Source organism: Leopardus geoffroyi, chromosome A1, assembly GCF_018350155.1.
Source record: "Leopardus geoffroyi isolate Oge1 chromosome A1, O.geoffroyi_Oge1_pat1.0, whole genome shotgun sequence".
NCBI classification, from domain to species: Eukaryota; Metazoa; Chordata; class Mammalia; order Carnivora; family Felidae; genus Leopardus; species Leopardus geoffroyi.
Genome location: NC_059326.1, coordinates 207,928,114 through 207,953,203, shown reverse-complemented (window position 1 = coordinate 207,953,203; position 25,090 = coordinate 207,928,114). Strand labels below are relative to the sequence as shown.

Sequence of the window (25,090 nt, the reverse complement as noted above, 5' to 3'; positions counted from 1 at the left end):
CTCAGAACTTCCCAAAAGAGCCTGTTTAACCTTTGGATACTTTTTCTTATACCAATGACAAAATATGCCCCTTTCGAACTTTCATCATTTGTTCTGGTATAACCGTATGGAATGCAAAACAAGTACTACTGTCTTTCACATACTGAAAACAATCATATTTCCTCTCTGTAGCAGATAATAATCTTTTAATCACTGACATATTTTGAATATAAAAACTGTAGTAGAGATGTGCAAGGAAAATCTATCAATTACTACTGCCAATAAATCAGTTTAATTATAATCTTAACTGTCAAGTTTATCATACTAAAAACTGAAAGTTTTCACTTAGGGCTATTTTAGAAGTATGATAGACACGAAGCACCTCTTGAAAGGGAATGATTTGGACAGAGGCAGGGCTACAGTGGTCAGCAAGATGACACTAGGTTTCTTTAGCCTGGCCTGGACTGGCCTTTGTCTACCCAACTTGGGGAAAAATCCTTCTCCCTCTCAAAGTCTGGCTCAGATGTATAAAGGTTTTCCCTAACCTAAAGCTCCCTTATGTTCCCATGACACATTCTTCATACCACTATCGCAGCAGTTACGGCAGCCTATCTATATACTATCTGTCTGGCTTCCAATTTACACCTATTGTTCTACTATGATTATCAATACCACTTCCTTTCACTCTGTAAAGGATCCTATGTTATATTATAAATGATATGATTACTGTAATTATAAACTTCAACTATTGTTAATAGGATTTCCTTACAACTAGATCTGTCCTCTATTTCTCTTTCCAAGAGAGTAGAATAGTTTTGCTGGGTTCTTGTTCCGGTGTCCTACTTGTATCATGATGGCAGGAAAAGCAAAGGTGACTTCTGCTGTAACATTCTGAGATGGTCTTCCCAATGGCCCAGGGATTCAGATCTCTTTCCCTCCACTTCAATTCTGGATTGTCAAGTTACCTCACCTCACACTTTTCTCTTCCTATTTATTCAAAAATACATCTTCCTTTCTATAATTCCAAAAAGAATTGCTCATTTTGAATGATTTCAAGGGGAAAAAATTTATATATTATTGAAGGAGAAGGGAGGTTCTTGTTGAAGGTTATCATTGCTACCATTGACTTGATAAATTAAATACATGACATCTACCAGTTCACTGATGTGATTGGTTTATAATGTTAGGAACAAAAACCATGTTTTTGTTGGTTTCTTACATGTTTAATTGATTTATTACAAGCATGTTATAACTGTAAGATATAGGCCAGGATTGATTAAGGTATAGAACATGAAAAAGTTGGCTAGAAAGTGTCAAATGATTCATTTGAACAGAACTTCTATTAAAAGATATATGAATATATAATCTTAATAATTAGAATTATATATTCTACAGGCTTTATTTCAAATCATTCTTTGAATAAATTATAAATAAAATTAATATAAATCACTTAAATTATTTTTAAGTTAAACTTTAAATAATAGACTATTCTTCCAAAAGTTCCCCCCAAAAAAAAAATTCTATTATTAAGATTATATAATGGGAATAATATAGCAGGAGCACAGGCTTCTCCTTTAGATTACATTTAGCCATTTTATTACTTACATAATTAAAAATATAAATGTATTCCATAAAGCATAGCTTTGACCTATCCTGGAAGTAGTTCTGTATGTAGATTTCTAAGTTTCATTCAATTGTACATTTCAGTGATCACTATATGCCATATACTGTGCCAACTGCTGGGTGAGGAATATTAATAAACATAAGATATAAGATATGGTCTCAGCCCTAGAGACCAAAATTAAATGAGAAAATAAAGTAATATAACACAGAGGTTGGTAATAAATATTATGGGAACAAAAGAAGGGTGCCTGACAGACTTCACTAGACGGTGAGACAAGTGAGGACAGGAAACCTATCTTTTTCACACATGCAACCCTGGCCTCTGACACAATCCCAGACACATGGTGGGTTTTCAATAAACACTGGTTGAAAGAAAGACTGAAAAAGGCAGACGGATGGCAAAAAGTAGTATGTGAGGGGTGCCTGGGTGACTCAGTCAGTTGGGCATCTGACTTCAGCTCAGGTCATGATCCCACAGTCCGTGAGTTCGAGCCCCGTGTCAGGCTCTGTGCTGACAGCTCAGAGCCTGGAGCCTGCTTCAGATTTTGTGTCTCCCTCTCTCTCTGCCCCTCCCCTGCTCATGCTCTGTCTCTGTCTCAAAAATAAATAAAAACATTTAAAAAAATTTTTTAAAGTAGTATGTGAACAACATGGAAACATGAAGAAGTGCTATTTTCCTCAAGGAACAGCAAGAAATTCTATACTCCCAGAAAACAAGATGATCGGGAAGAATAAGGGAAAGTGAAGATGCATTACAATGGCCTGTTGAAATATACTAAGAAACTTAGATACCTTTGGACAAAGGGTATTTACTAAGAAAAACACTTATGCAAGTAGATGGCATATCAGCTCTGTGTTTTAGAAAAACAACTTTGGGAAATAGACTGTAGGAAGGAGAAAGGCAAGTATAAACAGAGGTTACAAATTCTTCCATGCAAGAAACTTCATCAGTAATGAATCAGATGGTCAGAAAGGTAGAGGATTAGAGACAGGAGGGAAGGTAGAGGAAGGAGCTAAGAATAAATCCAGGTTTCTCAAGTGGGTAACCTAGAAAATCCTAGAGCAAGTGCAGATTTAGGGAATAATTTTTTACCATTTGTAGTAATAAGTGTATGCACCAAAAACAAGCAACAACAACAAAAAATACCTCATAATGTTGTATGTTAAAATGATGAAGCAAAATAACTGGCTATTTGGCCTGCATACAAAAGAGACTTACAGGCCAATGGTTTTCAAACTTGTGTTCTAAGAAATACATGAGTTATAATAGGAAACACTGATTCCAGAGCCAAGTATGCCTAGAAAGGGACCCACAGTAATGTGCATTTACAAGAGGTATCCCAATGATCCTTATACACACTACAACATGCTAGAAAGGCTGCCAGAATGTTATGTGACTCGATTCTGATACCTTTTGGATTATTTGATCTGAACTCTAAGAGATAAAAAGCTACTTTATGAAATATGCTTCTGTATCATTTTCAAATAAGAATGTTACAATATGAAACAAACAACACCCCCCCAGACAAAACAAATTACTAATACATATAGAGAACATGCAATATCGTACTATATTTTTACATGAATAATCTCTTTTAATGTCCACACCAATCAGATAAGGTAGGTTACTATTATAACATCTTCACGGTAAGAAATGAGTCTTAAAGAGACAGTAGTTGCCTCAAGTTACATAAATACCAGAACTGACAATAGAATTTGAACCTAAGCAATCTAATGTCTGCCCTTATTCCACAGTATACATACAATCACTCTACAGTCATTATACTGCCTTTTATAGGATAATGTCTGTTCAGTATACATAGCAGTTTGTAATTACTCATTTATTTATCTGACAGATACTTATCTCCCCACACTCTAAGTCTGCTTTAGTTTACCACTGTGTCATCCTAATACCTAGAACAATGGTTGACACACTAGTAACCACTTTGAAAAAATTACTGAATATACTGTTCAGAAAAAAATTCATAAAAACTTTAAAATATACCAAGCTCTGTTTCTTGATCTACGTACTAGTTTCACAAGTGTGTCAATCTGTGAAAATTCACTGAGCAATACATACGTAATGTATCTATTCTCTCTCAGTATAATTTAACAAAGTTAAAAAATAAAAATAAAAATAAAAACAAAAACAGATTTGTTATATTATCAGATATCACAGACTACATTTATTCTCCATTAACAGTAAACAGGAATTTGTTACCTTGATTTTTCACAATCTGCCATTTATAACAAAAGAAGTCCTCATGTCAGAACTGTGAATATTAAAATGCAAGAATTTACAAGGTAATACTATCTTATGATTAACTGTAGCAACAGCTATAGTACAGATGTTTGTAAAAGAGGAACAAATAAAGAAGATCATGTTGCTTTAAAACATAGCTATTTTACAACTCTGAGGACAAAAAAAAAAAAAAAAGGAAGTTATTCCCTTTAACCTAACCAAAGTATCTTGCTACTGCTCTGAAGAGGAATCTGTAAGAATCTATTTAATACAATTGACAGGGTAACTATCTTTTTTGCCCATTCAAATTTGTCAAATACAAATGTTTTAAATGACAGTGCCTAGGAATACAAAAACAAAGAAAAAGGTAGATATTCAAGCCTGTTCTCTCCCTTCAGAAAAATCACCTTCCTGGTTCTCCTCTGCTCTTCTCCCCACACTTCCAAACACTGTATTTATATGCATGGCAGTGTTAGAAATCACGCTCTGGGATGCAATAGTTGGATAAACATCTAAAGCCTAACTACTGACCTTCCATAATAGTCCTCTAATCATTCCATCATTATCTATTTTTACATGGTAAATGATTTGTGAATTTATAAAGATTTTCCCGTAAAGACGATTCAGGTGTTTGAGGTAAAAAAAAAAAAAAAAAAAAAAAAAAAGGAGAAAGGCTGCTTGACAAGGAAAAGGAAAAAAAAAAAAAAAAAAGTATGATGTGCTTTCTTAAGAGTTCATCTCTTTCCCTTCCTCACAATAAAATTCCACATCAGTGGAATACTTGGGTTTATAAGACAGTAATGAGGTACGTGTGGAAGAGAACTGTAACCATATTCCCAAAGCACTTTACTTTGTGCACAAGTACAAAGTATACACAAGTATATACCATGCACAGAAGACATTCACCAGTCTACAGAAGTGGCTGTCATTCAAAGATTTCTGTCGTGACATTTACTTTAATGTCATTTTTTTGTCAGAAAAATATGAAAAATACTGTCTGCAATAGAGCATTTTCTAAGATAGTAAAACTAAAAGCAATAACTATATTAAAAATACAATCACTGGATGTTGTACTGTAATTTTTATGTCTTCATTTACTATATTTACAAAGATATTTGTAAAATTATTAGATTTCCACAGTACCCTAATGAGGAAATCTTTTATTATATGAGAAAGATCCTGTTTGTCTTTGAAACAATTCACTACGTAAATAAGCCTGTAAAAGAATAGAACAGCTGGGCCTAAGGCGTAGACAATTAATTGTGACATACACCCAGCCTGTTAGAATTATTTAGAAGTTAGTTGTACATTTTGCTTGTACGGCTACTTTCATGTTTCTATTTTTCTCTACAAAACATGACTATTTATAGTTCAGAGCAATTGTCTGACAGGTGGCTTCTATGAATGTAATGAAGGGCTTCTTCACTCTCAGAAACTGATAAAGGAGCAAAAGGGTAAAAATTCACTTTGGCTGCAGGACATTTTAGTGTGGGTTAGAAATCTATTGCAGTGTTATTACCTAACATTTCCATTTGTATTCCTGATTCTCCATTTTATCTCATTCTAGTATTTCTACCATTAGTTACTATTTCTCATTCATCTCTTTCACTAACTCTTTTAACCTATCTTCAAACAAAACAAAACAAAACATGCTTCTGCCACTCTTCCATTTTTGAAGTAACATAACTTCTTTTAACATATGTCTGAACTTCAAGTTAATTTATTCTTACCTCATCATCTCCTAAACATCATCAATCTAGGTCAGTGTTCCACTAAAAGTTGTTCTCAAGTTTACTACTTGCCCTAATGCAAGGGTTTTTTCTCAGCTCTTCAAACTCCTTGACTTTTCCATTACAGTACTGGCCAATACGATAGCCAAATCTACCTTCTGTCCCTTGGTTTCTATAATTATACTGTCTTGGCCCTCCTTCATAACTATTTCTCACTGTTCCTTGTGTGTCCCTTTGTCTGTATTCTTCCTCCTGCTTCATATCCTTTAACATGACCTAAAGTTGTATCCTTTGCCCTCTGGTTTCTCTTTTCATCGTCTCCCTAACTATAACAAACTCAGTTTTCATTTTTTTTTTTTTTTTACTTAATATGAAATTTATTGTCAAATTGGTTTCATACAACACCCAGTGCTCAGTTTTCATTTTTTAAGTAAACAATGCCCCAAATTTTCAATTCTAGATTTCATCTTCAAATAGAGCACCATAGCTCAGTCTCTGGTGGTCTGTCTACCTCAAATTCATTATGTCCAATAATCAAATTAATTTAAACATCAAAAAAGAAAAAACAAAAAACTTCCCCAAATTTCCTTTTTCAGGAAACAGTAATAGTCTTAACTAGGAAGTTATACCCAGGTAGTTACCAAATATCTTAAGTGTATGTATCTTAAGCATCTCTTATATAGACTATCTCCCAACAGACTCCTGTTTTCATATACTACTAAGTTCTGAATCAGTGATTTGCAGATATTGCCATATTTAGCAGTATGTTTTTATGGTTAAGTAAAATCATTTCTATACACCAAACAAGACACAACTCACCTAAAATTATGAAAACAAAAACATACTGGCTAATCTGGAGTCTCAAGCATGAAAAGAAACACATGAAAAATTAACCTTTTCATCAACATTGATGAATGATAATTTTAGGGGGCCTTGGTGGCTCAGTTGGTTAAGTGTCAGACTCCTGGGGTGCCTGGGTGGCTCAGTCGGTTGAGCGTCTGACTTCAGCTCAGGTCATGATCTCCACTTGTGGGTTTGAGCCCCGCGTCGAGCTCTGTGCTGTTAGCTCAGAGCCTAGAGCCTGCTTCGGATTCTGTGTCTCCCTCTCTCTCTGTCCCTCCCCTACTCATGCTTTGTCTCTGTCTCAAAAATAAATTAATAAAAACATTAAAAAAAAAAAAAAGTGTCAGACTCCTGATTTCAGCTCAGGTCATGATCTCACGGTTCATGAGTTCAAGTCCCACATCAGGTTCTGCGGTGACCGTGAGGAGCCTGCTTTGGATTCTCTCTCTGCCCACATACACTCTCTCTCTCTCAAAATAAATATGTAAACTTAAAAAAAGTTTAAAAACTGATCATTTTAATCAGGCAAAAATAAAATACATAATTAATGGGTATAAGTGTAAACAAGTCCTCTAATTACAAGTTTTCTACTTGTTATTCTTCCCTACATCGCACTTGAACATTCATAAAAAATTACATAATACCAATAATCAAAATCTAAAAGCAAATTTACAAAGTCTCTTTTAATTAACCTTTCAAAGCTTTGACCTACTATAAATGAAACCAGTATACTGTATCTCTTTGGTTACATCTTGCATGAACAGGAGGTTTGAATATGATCTACTAACTGCTAATTCTTTTTATATTTATTTATGCATTCTGATAATGCTTTTGAGACATCTGTTTTCCATATTTCCACTAAAGGACCACAATGTTTCACTTGAAAACCTGGGGTCAGATAAAGTTAGGAATTCAAATATTTTTATTTTAAAATGTAATATTTACCAGAGATGCACAATCCCCCGAAAGGTCAGAGGCAACATTGCCTACTCCCCCACGGTAGGATTTTTTAGGTGAAAGATGTGAGCAGACACGCTGAGATAATACAAATTCTGGTCAGGTTTTGTTGTCAAATGAGTTTAGGTCAGGTTAGGTTTCCTCAGGTCAAGTTATTCATGAAAATGAAAATAGTTTTCACTTTGAGAATTTTTGGCTTTTCAAAGTTGTGGCTAAGAGACTGTAGTACTGTACAATTAATACTACCAACATTCCAGACCCTGCACTCTTTTCTACAAGTTACTGCCACTATCACTTTTTCCATCTTCCCAACGACACAAATTTGTGGTAATACTGATGTATAAATTTTCTCTTTACTCAAGTTTGATAAAGTTGAACGAGAAATAAACCATATTACTCCAGAAATAACTACTTTTGGTCAGCACAGGGACTTTAACCCCAGAAAAAAAAGAAAAATCCTACTATTCAAAACAAAAACTTGTTGTTTAGGATAAAAATACAAATGAAAAGAAGGACTTCTAGCCTTCAGAGCAACTACCTGGCTATTGAAGTGTATCTGTGAACTACCAACACGTGTACTACCTGAATGCTGTTAGAAATGCAGAATGTTGGGCCCTCCTATACCTACTGAATCTGACTCTTCATTGAAACAAAATCCTTAGGTGCTTTATTTGTACATTTACACAGAAAAAAGTGAACCTAGCAGGCCTGACTGCTTTTCCTTTAAAAGGGTTGCTAACCTTCCAAAGTTGGCCCTTGGCTGGCATCTGGAAACAAATGTGGGGAAGGTTCCCACCACCCTACCTGATAAGAGTGGCTCACTGGGCCTAAACTGTTTACACAAGCAATATGGTTTATGCTGAATACCTGCTTTCCTTCTGTGGGTCTGCAATGTTGCTGCCTGCCAGGCAGAAGGTGACTACTTGACAAGTCCTCAAAAAACCCTGGGTATCTAACAAATTCCCTGGTGGACAATAATTCACTTGCTCTCATAATTTGCTGCTGGGGAGAACGACTTCACCAGAAGATACTAGAAGCTTGTACCTGGTTTCTCCTAACTTTACCCAATGTAGTTTTTCCATTTGCTGATTTTGCTTTGGATCCTTTTGCCATAATGAGCTCTAGCAAATTATGAAACCTGTGAGTGATCTTGAGGACCTCCAATACAACATTAAAGTTTGAGAAACACTGCTCTAGAGCTTAAGTGCAGGACTTGAGGACGATGGCTTACCCTTGGGCCAGTGAAAGATAAGAAATCCATCTTGTACAAAATCAGATCTTAGAAAAGACTACTCTCCTATGGGGGTGCCTGGATGGCTCAGTCAGTTAATCATCTAACTCTTGATTTTGGCTCAGGTCATGATCTCACAGTTCGTGAGTTCAAGCCCCACATCAGGCTCCGTGCTGACAGCACAGAGCCTGCTTGGGATTCTCTCTCCCTGCCCCTCCCTCTCTCTGTCTCTCAAAATAAATAAACATTAAAAACAAAAAAAAAAAAAGACTACTTCCCTAGGAAAAAGTGTGAATTGGAAGAACACGCAACCAACAGAGATAAATAGCAAAAAAAAAACCCACCTCTGGGTAAACATAGCGTATGTTTTGAAAACAAAGATTTCTCTTGAGATTTTGAAGCCGCTGTACAAAGCTCTGGAACTTAGATATATGTACTTCTGCATTGTCCAAAAAAATCCCAACATGAGAATTTTAATTTAAATTAAATTAAATTAAATTAAATTAATTAAACTAATTAATTTAATTTGTCTCTTCAACAAATGGTGTTAGGAAAACTGGACAGCTACCTATGAAAGAATGAAACTGAACCACTTTATTTCACCGTACACAAAAATAAACTCAAAATGGATTAAAGACCTAAATGTGAGGCCTGAAACCATAAAAATCCTTGAAAAGAACACATGCAATAACATCTCTGACAATGGCCATAGCAATATTTTTCTAGATATGTCTCCTGAGGCAAGGAAAATAAAAGCAAAAGAGACTATTGGGACTACATCAAAATAAAATGTTTCTGCACAGCAAAGGAAACAATCAACAAAACTAAAAGACAACCTACTGGATGGGAGAAGATATTTGCAAAGGGCATATCCAATAAAGGGTTAGTATCCAAAATATATAAAGAACTGATACAACTTAACACCAAAAAACCAAATAATTCCAATTAAAAAATGGACAGAAGACATGAACAGACATTTCTCCAAAGAAGACACACAGACGGCCAACAGACACATGAAAAGATGCTCAAAATCATTCATTACCAGGGAAATGCAAATCAAAACTACAATGAGATCACCTCACACTTGTCAGAATGGCTAAAATAAAAAACACAGGAAAAAAAGTGTTGGCAAGGATGTGGAGAAAAAGAAACCCTCTTGCACTATTGGTAGGAAGGCAAACTGGTACATCCACTGTGGAAAACAGCAGGGAGGTTCCTCAAAAAATTAAAAATAGAACCACCCTATGATTTAGTAATCATACTACTGGGTATTTACTCAGAAAATGCAAAAACACTAATTCAAAGGAAAATATACACCCTTATGCTTATTGCAGAATTATTTATAATAGCCATATTATGGAAACAGCCCAAGAGTCCACTGATAGGTAAATGGATAAAGAAGACAGAAGATATATATATGTATGTGTATTGATATAATGGAATACATATGTGTGTATATATAATAGAATATTATTCAGCCATTAAAAATGAAATCTTGTCATTTGCAACAACATGGCTAGAGCTAGAGAATATAATGCTAAAGTAAAATAAGTCAGTCAGAGAAAATTACCATATGTTCTCACTCATGTGGAATTTAAGAAACAAAACAAATGAGGGGCGCCTGGGCAGCTTCATCAGTTAAGAATCCAATTCTTGATTTTGGTTCAAGTCATGAGCTCACAGTTGCTGAGTTTGAGCTGTGTAGAGTCTGCTTGGGATTCTGTCTCCCTCTTTCTACCCATCCCCCCATAAATAAACATAAAAAAGGAAACAAAACAAAGGAGCAAAGGAAAATAGAGAGAGAGAGAGAGAGAGAGAGAGAGAGAGAAACCAAGGAACAGACTCTTACCTATGGAAAACAAACTGATAGTTACCAGAGAGGAGGAGGGTCACAGAGTACACTTACGTAACATCATGAAAAAAATAAAATTTTTAAAAATTTGAATGAAATAAACTAGTCCTTGGTCTCCTGTATTCCCAGGCAACAGCCAAAGCAAACCCAACCATCAACCAGCCCCATAACCCAACCACCCAACCAGGTAATCACCATCTGCCTGGGTAACCTAACAAATTTAAGTGCACAAGCAAAAATCACAAACACAGAAGGAAACCTGAAAATAAGCTATTATAAACAGAAACAAACAGCAAAACAATATAAAAAGACTTAAAATGTTAGAATTATCATATACATACTAACAATGAAATAATAATGTTTTATATATCTAAAGCACGGGGCAGGGGGTACTGGCAAACTTGTTCCATAAAGGGTCAACTGCAAATATTTTAAGTTTTGAAGGCCACTCGATCTCTGTCACAACTACTTAATTCAGCAGTTGTAGTATCAAAGCAGCCATAGAGCATGACTATATCATGCAGCATTTGCAAACCATATTTGCAAGATTTGCAAGCCATAACTTACAAACCTCAAATTTAAAAAAAAGGATTGAAAATACAAGATTCAAGAGAGCACTTATTAAAAATAATTACAAACATCCAAGCAGAATTTCTTGACATAATTATCATGATTAAAATAAAAATTCAATGGGGAGAATAAACAATAAACACAACTGAGGGGAGAATTAATTAACTGAAAGACACATCTTAAGACATGATACCGAATGTGGCCCCTAAGAGAAAAGGAGAGGAAATACATGAAAAAGCTTTAAAAAACAAGATAATGAGAATGCCTAACATGCATTTAATAAGAGTTCCTAAAGGAAATAAGAGAAAAATGCAGGAGATGCAAAAAGTCAAATATTGTGAATTTTTCAGAATTGTTCAAAGACATGAAATTCTTAGAATCAGGCTGCTCAATAAATCTTAAAGTAGGATGCAAATAGCCATGTAAACGTATTTCATTAAAAGTATTTCAAGTCAGGGGCGCCTGGGTGGCGCAGTCGGTTAAGCGTCCGACTTCAGCCAGGTCACGATCTCGCGGTCCGGGAGTTCGAGCCCCGCGTCGGGCTCTGGGCTGATGGCTCAGAGCCTGGAGCCTGTTTCCGATTCTGTGTCTCCCTCTCTCTCTGCCCCTCCCCCGTTCCTGCTCTGTCTCTCTCTGTCCCAAAAATGAATGAACGTTGAAAAAAAAAATTAAAAAAAAAAAAAAAAGTATTTCAAGTCAAAGCAAAAAACTGCTAATACTGAAAAAAGACAAATTATCAAGAAATAAAAGCAACTTGATGAACAGTGTACTTTTTTTTTACATATTTAAAAAACTAATCAAAAGTGTATGAACCTTGTATGAAACCTAACTTAAAATGTTACCTGTACAATAATTTACCTGTACAATAATCAGGAAATTTGAACATTAACTGAATATTAGATGAGATACAGAAATTACTGTTAATTTACTTAGTTGTATTAATGGTACTATAGTTACAGATTTTAAAGTCCCTATTCCTTAGAGATACATACTGACATATTTACAAATTAAATATTATATGCCTGGGATTTGTTTTAAAATTATCCACTAGCAGGGCGCCTGGGTGGCTCAGTTGGTTAAGCGACTGACTTCGGCTCAGGTCATGATCTCACGGTCCATCAGTTCAAGCCCCACGTTGGGCTCTGTGATGACAGCTCAGAGCCTGGAGCCTGCTTCAGATTCTGTGTCTCCCTCTCTCTCTGACCCTCCCCCATTCATGCTCTGTCTCTCCCTGTCTCAAAAATAAATAAACATTAAAAAAAAAAAAAAAAAAACCTTTAAAATTATCCACTAGGGAAGGCGGAGGATATACAGCTAAAATAAGATTGGTTTACAATGGTTGAAATGGAGTGAGCAATTCATGAGGGTTCCTATACTTTTGTCTCGACTTATGTCTATGTTTAATAATTTTCATAACATCGTATTTTTAATAAAAATCTAATAATCCCAAGTGTTGACAAAAGTAGACTCAGGAGCAATTCTTACATATTGCTACTCTGAGGATATAGATACAGGAGATAATAGAGATATACAGAGATATATAAGCAGTGATTCTACTACATCAAGTTCTATTAACTCAGAGAAATTTAAGTATTGAGTACTACAATTCATGTATAAGACTATGTATAAAATCAGGGGCACATGGGGCGCCTGGGTGGCGCAGTCGGTTAAGCGTCCGACTTCAGCCAGGTCACGATCTCGCGGTCCGGGAGTTCGAGCCCCGCATCGGGCTCTGGGCTGATGGCTCGGAGCCTGGAGCCTGTTTCCGATTCTGTGTCTCCCTCTCTCTCTGCCCCTCCCCCGTTCATGCTCTGTCTCTCTCTGTCCCAAAAATAAATAAACATTGAAAAAAAAATTTTTAAAATAAAATCAGGGGCACCTAGGTGGCTCAGCCGGTAAGCGTCTGACTTCAGCTCAGGTCATGGTCTCATGGTTTGTGAGTTCGAGCCTCGTGTCAGGCTCTGTGCTGACAGCTCAGAGCCTGGAGCCTGCTTTGGATTCTGTGTCTCCCTCCCTCTCTCTGCTCCTCCCCCACTCACACTCTGTCTCTCTCTCAAAAATAAACATTAAAAAAAATTTTTTTTAAAGGCTATGTGTAAAATCATTGTCTATAATTGTTCATAATAGCAAGGAACTACAAACATCCCAAATGTCCATGATCAAAAGAATGGATAAATAACTATTATTAATTTAATAACACCCTCTGGATTTTTATCTAAGCACTTGATAGACACGAAGCTAAAGACTTTGAACAAATTTTCTCATTTAATACTTACAATAATCTTGCAAGATGCACAATATCATATCCCTTCCCATGTATGAGAAAATTTAGGCTCAGAAAATTAAATAGCATGTCAAAGATTTCCCTGCGTATTATGGAGCAAGAATTTGAATCCAGGTCTTCCCTACTACAAACGCAATTTTCATTTCACAGTAATAATTAGGAATGTATATTTTCAAAAAAAGAAACAATGTTAATCTTCTAAGCAAAACAGCTTAAACTGATATTAGAAAAAAATACAGTTACACAAAAGTAAACAGTAGTTAGTTCAGATCTGTACAAATTACCAATAAGGTTGGGAATAATATTATTTCACATAATTTACAATTCTTATTTTATGTGTGTGCATGTGTGTAAGCATACAATAAAAACAATTGTGGGGGGTGTTTCTGACCAGCTTATCTCAAACAACTTAATACTAGCATAAGTCTCCTCAAAGTACAGTAACAGCTGATCTACCTTTATATAGAGAAAGCCCTCTTCTTTTTTAAAAAGTCTCACTACATTAAGTCATCTCTAAAGTTTCCACCAACTTTAAACTCTAGGTTTAGAGTTCAGCTTATTCAGCTTCAGTTTTAAGCTTCCACACCATTAAACTTCAACTACACTAGTTCCTAACCCATGAAGTCTTTCTTTAGTGTAAAGTTTGGCTTACTAAAAATGCTCAGTTCAGGATCAAGGGATAAATAACAAATGAAGAAATCACAGTATCAGTTAAGAATCACATGCATGGTACTTCTAGCGATTAAACTGACATAGCATGTAAAAGTGTTCAACTGAGTGTTAATTAGGATTACACTCAAATACTCAAATAAACACTCAATTATTTTTTAAAGGCAGATCACTCATCAAAATTTTTCATAATATTTCTCTTAATTTATTTTAGGCTATTACCATGGCTTGCTCCAATACTTTCTCTGGGAAATGCTAACAGTAAAAAACAATAATACAACTTAATAACAGTTAAGTCCTCCTTCTCTATTTGCTAAAAATGAAAAACGTCCCTCAATCAACAAACCAAAACCCAGACATTATATAATCATATTTGTTATGGCAAAACACGTTTCAAGTCTAGTGTCAACCCTAGGGTTGCCAGGAATACTACACTGAGGATTGTGCAGTCTCAGTAGTCCTCACGGGAAAGAATGCCATGATCCCTGAGCAACTTCTGCCATAGCACACACATTCATTTGCCAACCTTAAAGTAGGGTTTTACTTTGCCAAAGGCACAAATGTAGTTATTCCATAATTTCTTTTAAAAATATTCAGGGGGCGCCTGGGTGGCTCTGTCGTCTAAGCATCCAACTTATGATTTTGGCTCAGATCATGATCTCAGTGAGATCTGCCCCATTCTCTCTCTCTCTTTCTCTCTCTCTCCCCCCCTCCCTTTTCTCTCACTCTCTCTCAAAAAAAAAAAAAAAAATCAGGACTCAGAACTCTACCTGGCAAATAAAAAAAATATTTATTAAATAAATAAATGTTCCTGCACAGGGGCGCCTGGCTGGCTCATTCATAACAGCACATGACTCGTGACTCTTGACTTTGGCGTCATGAGTTTGAGCCCCACGTTGCATGTAGAGATTACTAAAAAATAACAATAATAACTGTTCATGCACAGAATTAAAAAGCAAAATTAGGGTCCCCTGGGTGACTCAGTCACTTAAGCTTCTGACTTTGGCTTAGGTCTTGATCTCACGGTTCATGACTTCAAGCCCTGCACTGGCCTCTACTGTCAGTATGGAGCCTGCTTCAGATCCCTGCCCCCCTCTCTGTCTGCCCCCTCCCCTGCTGGTTCTCTCTCAAAATAAATAAACTAAAAAAAAAAAAAAAAAAAGCAAAATCGGGTAAAAAGTAAGGATTTTTAGCTTGAACAACCAGCTGAAACAGCTGAAAATCTAGATGCTAAAAGACAGCTTATTGCAGGGACCAAAGTTACTTAAAAAAAAAAAAAAAAAAGGACAATTTTAAAAATACATAAATAAAAGTTATGATGTAAGACAAGATTTCTCCCCAAAATTTACCTGCTATCCTGCTTATTTATCAGAGCCCATATTCAGAATAAAAATTTAAAACACATTAAAGAGAATAAAGGTAAAATTAACTTCTCCCAAAAATAAAATTAACTTCTCCCATTCCTCTATTTTCCTTACTTTTTATACTTCCAATCATAGATTCAACACCTAAAGAAAACATCTAGCAGCAGCACGAGGAAAGTGAAATGAACGGAATCATATTTTACAGAGGTTACGCAAGCCTAATAACTCCCTTCTCAATCTCCTAATTTGTCAATCAAGCTTAACTATCCAACCAGTCTACATTTTTTTGAATGACGAGCAACTAATTTTAAGAGCAAGATCTGATTTATCTTGTAATCTCCATCTTGAAACTTCAGAAAACTTATCAGAATAAAGTACTCTGCCTATGATATACAGTCAATAATTACCTGAAAAAATGAATACATTTCTATTCAGTCACAAAGAACTGTCATTATAAATGACAACTCAGGTATTATTTGCTACCTCAAAATACTAAAGTGATTAGGGTTGGACATGTGTCCAACAGCCTATTGAAACAGGTCACAAAAAAGTGACCTATTTTAGTGCAATCATCATTTCTGCAATGTAGGTTTGGTGGCTTTCTCTTGAATACTGAAGTTTCACGTGATTCAAACTGGATATAAAGTGAAAGGATTAATTTACTCACTTATTCATTCAATTAACATTGATTTAGTGGCATGTGTCATGCGTAGCCTTCTCCAGGGACCTCAGTCCATTATCCAGAAAACAGCCAGAGTGATCCTTCTAAATCAGGTAACGTCACTCCCCTGCTTAAAACCTTCTAATAGCTTCCCTTTACAAGCATACCACAATCTCCCAAGTTATTACTTGCCTGCCTCTCTACTCTCCTACTCCCCACTCTTCCTCTCATTCATTCAGCACTAGCCATTATTTGTTCTTTCCTTATTTCTGGGCCTTTGTACCGTATGTTCTTCGACTTGGAAGAAGCAGACATTCCCCCATAGATCTTCACTTGGTGCTTCCTTGTTAGTCCTAAATCAACTAAGTATCATTGCTTCAGAGAAGCTTTTTCTGACAATCCTCCCAACCACCACTCAACTCTCTTTCAAATATCCAACTGTACATTATTCAGAACATTTATTAGAAATTAACATTCTATGTTCACGTGTGTGTCTGCATTCTCCCCACTGGAATATAATCTCCTCAAGGGCAGAGACTCAATCTCTGTTACCACTGAATCACCAGGAAAGGAATGGTACCCTGAACATAGTAAAGGTCAATAAATACTTGTCAACTGTGACTGGGGAAGGCACAATATTATAAACAAGGTAACACAGAAAGTTCTATATACTATAAAAGCCCAAAGAAGGAAGATACTGAACCCTGCTTTGGAAATTAAAATTAACTCTGTAGAAAACTTGTTGCTAGCTACAGTAAAGAGAGTAGGTTAGATAAGGACAGAACTAGAATAGAGAGACTAGTTATGGAGCCAATGCATTCCTCCAGGAAAGTAAATGGGGGCCTGAATAAACGTATGGCAGCAGAAATAAAAATAACAGATTTGACAGGTATTTCAGAAACAAAATCATTATCATCTGGTCGCAGATTTGATGTGTAAAATAAGGACAAGGAATGAGGCTAGGATGTCTCCTGGGTGTCTGCTTTGGCCCCATTAAAGTACTGCTCTTAACCCAGATGAGAAATATAGAAAGATTTTTGTAATAAGATAATTATTAAGTTTGAAACATAGTGATAGAAGTGACTACATGGCCGAGATACTGAGTGAGCAATATGGAGCCTTCACACTAAAATATAAACTTGACATCATTTATTCAGCTAATAAATATTTAATCAAGTACATAGAATGTGCTGGGGTTGTTCTAGGCACTGAGGATACCATGGTGAATGACAAAAGTGTCCTCACAAAACTTATATTCTAAAAGAAAAACAAACAATACTGTAATAGCAGTAGTGACAAAGGCTATGGAAGAGGAAACAATATAAAAGAATCGAAAGTGGCAGAGATGGGGGCTACCTGCAATAGAATGATCAGAGCAGGCCTCACTGATAAACTGATACTTGAGCAGAGAATTAGGTGAAGTAAGGGAGCAAGCCTACAGATATTGGGGGAAGAACAATTCAGACAGAGTGTAACAGAGGTACAAAGATTCTGGCTCTAAAAAGAGAGTATGAGTAGGAGTGGATGGCAAGGAGACTGTTTTGCCAAATAGAGTAAAAGTATTAGGAAATGAGAATGTATGCAGAGGTAGCCAGAGACCAGATTACAATGGGAGTCATCACATAGAGTGGTAGCATATTTTTTAGAAAAATTTTCTTGTCATACACATTCCAGTATTTTATACAGTGCTGAGAATATAGCAGGTGCTCAGTGACTTCTTTCCAAATTAGTGAAAAAAAAAAAAAAAATCAATGTATTAATGAATCCCCATTTTGTTTGAGCCCAATTTATAGTTGATCAGTTCCCAACCTCCAATTCATCCCCAAAGGATAAATCAAATAGCAATTTAAAGGACTATATTATAAGTTTTAGCAATCTTCAGAAGCAGAATTCTTAAAATGTTTTGAACAGTGACATCATCACTAGAACAAGTATATATTCTTCCAAGGGGACTGCTTAAAGGAAACATCTACTTCAAAGTATATGATTTTTAGATTATCTGCTAAACCAACACATTATTTGATAACTTCACATTTTGTAATGTTTTAATAATCATTTTAGACCAAGCTCTGATCGTGCTGGACAGCCAACAGTTTACTGTATTTCTTCAGTTCTATTCTAGGAAAAATCATTTAAAACAGTTGGAAAATAAATGATGTACCGCATGTACAAGAGCAGTAACATAATCCTGAAAAACATGGCTAAAAATATAGATTTACTGCATTTTGTCATTCTTAACTGATAGAATCAAACAATCACTCACAATTGACCATTAAAATCAAGTATTCTTCTGATAGCAAATAATCCACACTCAGTGAACTAAACAGTCTAGATTCAGAATCAGCAAGGATCTTCCAAGGCTATTAAATGTTCCTGCCTTCAGGGAATTCCAAACTCATTGTTTTCCATACTTCCAGAGTAGATACATGAAAATTTAAAACATTTTGAATATTTACAAGAAAGTGAATACTAATATTTTTTAAATTATCAACATTTAGAAAATGCACTTTATCAGAAACTTCTCCACCTCCAGTATAGTGAATACTTGTTTCACTTTCACATTTACTCTTGTTCTTGCATACTGAAATAAGTAAAATGTTCTTTATTCTACTAATCTATGCTTAGCACATATTGCTAAGTTGCTTTCAAGTGTTTAATCAATTTCCTATGCAATACTCAGTTCTAATTTCTTGGAGACAAGCATCAAGAGATGAGCAGTGAAATTTTTTTCTATCAAAGCATCACCAACTCTCAGGGGAAAATAATCCCCAAAATCTAATGAAGGATTAAGTAAAAACAAAAACAAAAAATTCTTTAACAATTAAAATTTATTTTAAAGCAAAGAACATAAAACACTATCAGATACAGCAAAAAAAAAAAAAAAAAAAAAAAAAAAGTCCATTACTATGGCATGTCCTATTACATTAAAGAGTCACCAGAAGAAAGACTAGAAATAGAAAAAGAAACAGAAACCAGTGAGAGAAACTGAAAAATACTAAGGGAAAGACAGAAAAACAATCACATAAAGACACTTTATAACTGTCAGTGAGGTAGGTCCTAGACACTCTCACTTAGTCTCATCAAGTTCTAATAAATCTACTAAAAAATTCAATCACATTATTGCTCCTTCATGTGGGAAACCTGGAGAAGAATCAGACAGAGTTCTAAGGGTCTCTTTTGAGCTCATAAGAAAGAGAATCAGAAAAGACATTTAAACAATTATGCTCTTTGAAGAAACATCTCTCTATTGCGTACTCTAACAACTTGTCAACTTTGATGAATACCTGAAACTGCATGTTGTAAATCTAACACATTAACACACTGATATTTCCATATAAGAATATTACTGAAGTGAGGACCAAAAAGTGTTTATTATCCTCCCTTTTTCCCTGTAGAAATACCAAACCAATTTCAGTAATCATCCCACCAATTTTATTAGGTCAATGCAAAATTTTCATTGAGTTGAAATTCTAATTTTTCCAAATTTTTTTCTAACCTGTAGCTTTGAGCAGCTTATTTTGATCTGATTATACTTTTTCTTAGAATAATCCTTAAGAAAAAAACAAAACACAAAAAATTCACCTATGTGTTAACTGGCTACAAACTATTGAAGCAAAAAGTCAGTCTAAAGAGGCAAAAGACTGAGATATTCAGAAAATGATTTTAATTTTTTTTTTTTTTAATTTTTTTTTTTCAACGTTTATTTATTTTTGGGACAGAGAGAGACAGAGCATGAACGGGGGAGGGGCAGAGAGAGAGGGAGACACAGAATCGGAAACAGGCTCCAGGCTCTGAGCCATCAGCCCAGAGCCCGACGCGGGGCTCGAACTCACCGACCGCGAGATCGTGACCTGGCTGAAGTCGGACGCTTAACCGACTGCGCCACCCAGGCGCCCCTGATTTTAATTTTTTAAGGAAAGTTGGAATTAATCTCATTATTCCAAACCCTGTCCACTCACATAAATCCACTCCCTTTCAAAAGGAAAGAATCCATCCACATCATGACATACCTGATATACACTTTATATACAACATGGTGATGTAACACCATCATATGCCCATTGATCCCTGGGCATATGAAATCAGATACAAGAGTACATACTGTATGGATGTATTACAGAAAGTTCAGAAACAGGCAAAACTAGTCTCTGGTGTTAGAAGTCAAAACAGTGGTATCCTTCATGGGGGGAAGTAGTGCCTGGAAAGAGACACAATGAGAGCTTCTGAGGTATTGCAATATCCTGATTCTTGATTGGGGTTCTGATCATCCATATGTTCAATTTGTCAAAATGTACTGGACTACACAATTATGACAAACATTTTTTGGATCCATGTTTTCTTTAAATAAAAAACAGGGGCGCCTGGGTGGCTCAGTCAGTTAAGTACTTGACTTCAGCCCAAGTCATGATCTCATGGTTTATGAGTTTGAGCTGCGCGTTGGGCTCTGTGCTGGCAGCTCAGAGCCTGCAGCCTGCTTCTGATGGTCTGTCTCCCTCTCTTTCTGCCCCTCCCCCTGCTCATACTTTGTCTTTCTCTCTCTCTCTCAAAAAAAAAAAAAAAAACCCTAAAAATTTTTCAAAAAATAAACTAAAAAATTTAGTAATATTTACTGCTCTCAATATATTAGGCATTTTAACATGTAAAAAGAGGGTCTAACATCTCCATGTAGTTTTCAAGGCCCTCAATAACTTACCCCTACTTTACAAATCCAGTATGAATACTAAAATTCTATATCCTTATTCATCTCTCAGTAAAATTTTTAATGTCTTTATTCACACTCCATTCCTCTTGATTTAACCACATCCTGCTCATTCAAAGCTGTAACAGTGTCCCACTTTCTTTTATTTTTTTCCCAGCTCATACCTCTCTCTCCCTTCTCTCATCTCCCCTGCTTTAAATTACCACTAAAGAACACCCAATATCTATTTATTTATATCTGTGCCAAAATTATAGTAAATATTTTATAAACACTTCATTCATTTCTCAAATAAGTGTTATTCCAGCAGAGATGAGAAAACATGCTCAGAGACGGCAACTTGTCCAAACTCAAAAAAACTTCTAAGAGGCAGGATCAAGATTCAAATCCAGTTCTGTCTGACTCTAAAAGCCATGTTCTTAGCTACAGAGCTAGAATGTCTCTATATTATGCAATTAGCACATTATTTAATGTTATTTTGTTCATATTAGTCATATTTTGTACCTTAATGTCTATCTTTATATAATCCTACCATCCATATTGTATACATATATTCTAACTCTATCAAGTCATACCTTACCTGCTTTAAACCATGCTATGAGGCAATGCTATCTGGAAAACAACCAGGATGTAAAAGCAAGCACTCCGAAAAATGGCAATAAAAACTCAAAGTATGTATCTTCAACAGGTTTAGTCATTACAGGTAACATATATTATTGTCAGTAGGGCTCCTTAATTCTTCATAATCACAACATATTTATATTTGTTTTCCATATAATATTAATAACTCCAGTTAGTTTCTATTTTACAACACTGTAAAAGTAAAAAAATAAAGGACTGCTAAATGTAAGAATGATAGTTGCAATGTAAAGTGATAGCTGAGTACAAGGACACAGCACATAAGATCAAAAAGAGCAGTCCAATGTCATACAAGGTATTAATAAATTGCCCCCTCCACCTCCCACACAATAATCAACATTCATTATGATGACCCCAGCTAAACATAAAAAGTTAAAATATAGTTGATATATCCTTCTTAAGAAAGGGGAGAAGTACATAATAGTTACAGAAATAATTTTTTCCAAAATGGTTAAAATGTACATTTTAGAGCTCAGCCAATAGCCTGCTTGAGGGCTCCAAATTGACATTACTACAATATATAGCATACTTATTTAGTCACTAGTTATTCCAGCAATATCATTTATCTTCTATTGTCCTTGTTTTTAAAAAGATTATAAAGGGTTAAATGCATAGGTTTTAGAATCAAAAATAGTGACTGGGATCTGAATCCTACCTCTCTCTTTTACTGGCAGTTATGACCTGGGGCTAGTTAGGCATCCTCTGGGACCCACTTTCTTCATCAGTGATATAAGGATATTAAGAGATATGTTTTAGAAATGTAGGAAGACTAGGGGCGCCTGGGTAGCTTAGTCGGTTGAACGTCCAACTTTGGCTCAGGTCATAATCTCCCAGTCCCTGTGTTCGAGCCCCGCATTGGGCTCCGTGCTGACAGCTCAGAGCCTGGATCCTGCTTCGGATTCTGTGTCCCCCTCTCTCTCTGCTCCTCCCCCGCTCCAGTCTGTCTGTCTGTCTGTCTATCTCTCTCAAAAAGAAATAAACATTAAAAAATTTAAAAAAAAAGAAAAGAACTGTAGGAAGACTACATTAGATAATTTAAGTAATGTTTTTAACAGTTTCTAGCATATAGTAAAGTTCCAAATATGGTGGTGGCTATTTTTTTTTTGTAATCAAAGACCATGTCTTAAAAATCTAGCAACCAGCACAATGCTGGACACACAAGCAGTACTCATTAGTAGTTGGTGATTGGCCTGTATCACAGAAAAGAGTTAAGAGTCTAGTAGCGCATGGCAGCATCCAACCTGAGTACACCTACTACTTTTATGTGTAAATACTTAGAAAATAAAAAATGAAGGAACTAGGATTGATCACTGAAAAACGATTCCTTTATTAAATTTTGGCTAATTTCATAAGAATTTCATTAACAAACATGGCTGCTCAGCAAAGAAATAAACAACACTGAATAAGATACCTATAAGTGAAAGGTTTGAATAATGATGGATGACATTTGTCAGATAGCAGAGAGAAGATTCCTATTTTGAATGAGAGAGAGCTAATAAAAGTAGCTTCCAATATAGTTAAAATAAACATAATGTGTATATACACACACCTCCCCCAAATCCACTCATATTCCAGTACCCCAAGTGAAAATTTACTCTCATTACTTATTTTAAAAATAATTACACTTTTTCTCTACCGTACCTTTATAATATAGAAACAATTACTGATATAAATGAAATTTTTTTCCTAGAACTCAAAAATAAGTCTAAATTTTTAAAATAAAACAACTATTAGAAGAATAATAACAAGAAGAAAAGACAACTGCTACAGTTTATCCAAATCCCTTACTCTTCTCCTTTATTATTTCCTTTTGAAGCATAATCAGCATCCTTTTAGATTTCTTCCATTTCGATAGGTAAAACAATAATATATATTTCTATATTCAAAACAATGCTGAAACATGAACATAGAACACTGAATTCTCCCATGACAAAGGAGAAAAAGGCTATTTTAAGGTTCTTATTAAAATACATAAAGTGATTTAAACATTTTTAAGGCTATGCTAATCTAAAATTTAACTCACTAAAAAGCTGTAAAAACTGATGTTGAGAATTATCCTCATATGACTCACGAAATCTTACAGAAGAATTAATCTGACCTGTTTGGACCAAGTTATGTATGCCATTCAAAAATAACATTGGAGGGGCGCCTGGGTGGCGCAGTCGGTTAAGCGTCCGACTTCGGCTCAGGTCATGATCTTGCGGTCCGTGAGTTCGAGCCCCGCATCAGGCTCTGGGCTGATGGCTCAGAGCCTGGAGCCTGTTTCCGATTCTGTGTCTCCCTCTCTCTCTGCCCCTCCCCCGTTCATGCTCTGTCTCTCTCTGTCCCAAAAATAAATAAACGTTGAAAAAAAAAAATTAAAAAAAAAATAAAAATAAAAATAACATTGGAAATACAAGCTACAGCAATACAATAAAACCACAAATCATTCAAATTAAACAAAGTAGAAAACAGCTATTTGTATTCAAATAGTCCATTATCATGATTTTATACTAATCATGTGACAGATATGATTAAAAACTTATCCACAACACATGTAAATAAAATGTTCCACAATATTCTACCAGCCACCTGGTCACACACACAGAAACTGCCATATAGCTAAATGTTAAGAGTTCACAGCTCACCTACCTCCAACCACTGGAGTCTTCTCTCTTTCTGCAACTCTATTCCCCTCAGTTTTTTTTCTTTTTCCTTTCTCTCTCTCTCTCTTTTTTTTTTTTTTCCTTGGGGGAGGGGGCTGGTGGTGACGGTAGTGGTGTGGTGAAGTTTAGGGAGTGTATTACACAGAATTATGAGTGGAGAAAAAGCAGGGCAATTAAAAGTTTTAGTATATGAGGGATGAACATTAAGCATGGAAATAATTAGTATACTATCTTAAGATGTGATTTCTCAAAGTATGAAACTACATGTGTGTGTGTATATATATACATATGTATACATATATATACATATACATATATACATATAAAAACATCTAAAAGCAGTTAAATACACTTTTATCTGGTAAGTTGTTCCTTCTAAGTAACTGAAAGTAAATTACTTGGTAGTCTTCTTTGTTTACAGCTCTATGTCTCTTCACTCTTTATTCATTACAAGAAACACATGAAATTACACTAGATTCTGAACAAAACTACTAAAATCCCTGCAAGTGGCAATTCAACTCTCATTTTGCTGCTTTAGTAAAAGCAATAATTTCCCCAGTACACCCTTTACCCAAATAACTAGAGGCCTGGGTAGGGTGTCTGGATTTAGCAATGAAACATTCCACGCTTTTCAGAATGATTTTAATTTCAAATATTCTATCTCACTGTAAGGCCAAACGTTTAATTCTGAGATAAAAAAAATGGTCATTTTAGTGTGGAAAATAACGAAAATAATACCCATCTCATTTATAATCTCTATCTCCATATTGCATACATCTAGAAGTTTGGTAACAAATTTACAGAGCCCTTTGAACATGCAGTATTAATTAACGATAGGGAAAGGAAACACATATACTACAAAACAATGGAAGAAAAAAAATCATTTATATTTGGATTTAGAATAACAGCCAAGCATTTATATACTCATAGTCACAAGCACACAATTATTTCACAATATGCCTATAAGCTCTCAGTCCAGTCCCAAACTACCTTCAAAGTCAAAAGAGCCCTACTTTGAAATGTAAACAATCTTGAATAATTAAGACATTTACATACAGAACTCATCACCAACTTTTTCTCAATATTACCTTCAAATACTGAATAA

General features: G+C 35.3%; 1 protein-coding gene across 7 annotated transcripts in view; it reads right to left on the bottom strand.

Moving 5' to 3' along the window:
• Positions 1-25,090, bottom strand: part of RICTOR (RPTOR independent companion of MTOR complex 2) — a 122,671-nt gene that overhangs the window by 88,951 nt on the left and 8,630 nt on the right. Inside the window, exon 1 of one of the 7 annotated variants that reach the window (XM_045439791.1) lies at positions 7,306-7,311. The exons of the other annotated variants lie outside the window; for them this stretch is intronic. The gene's annotated coding sequence lies outside the window, so the exon portion shown is untranslated. Of the gene's footprint in view, positions 1-7,305; positions 7,312-25,090 lie in introns of those variants that run through there. 7 annotated transcript variants of the gene reach the window in all.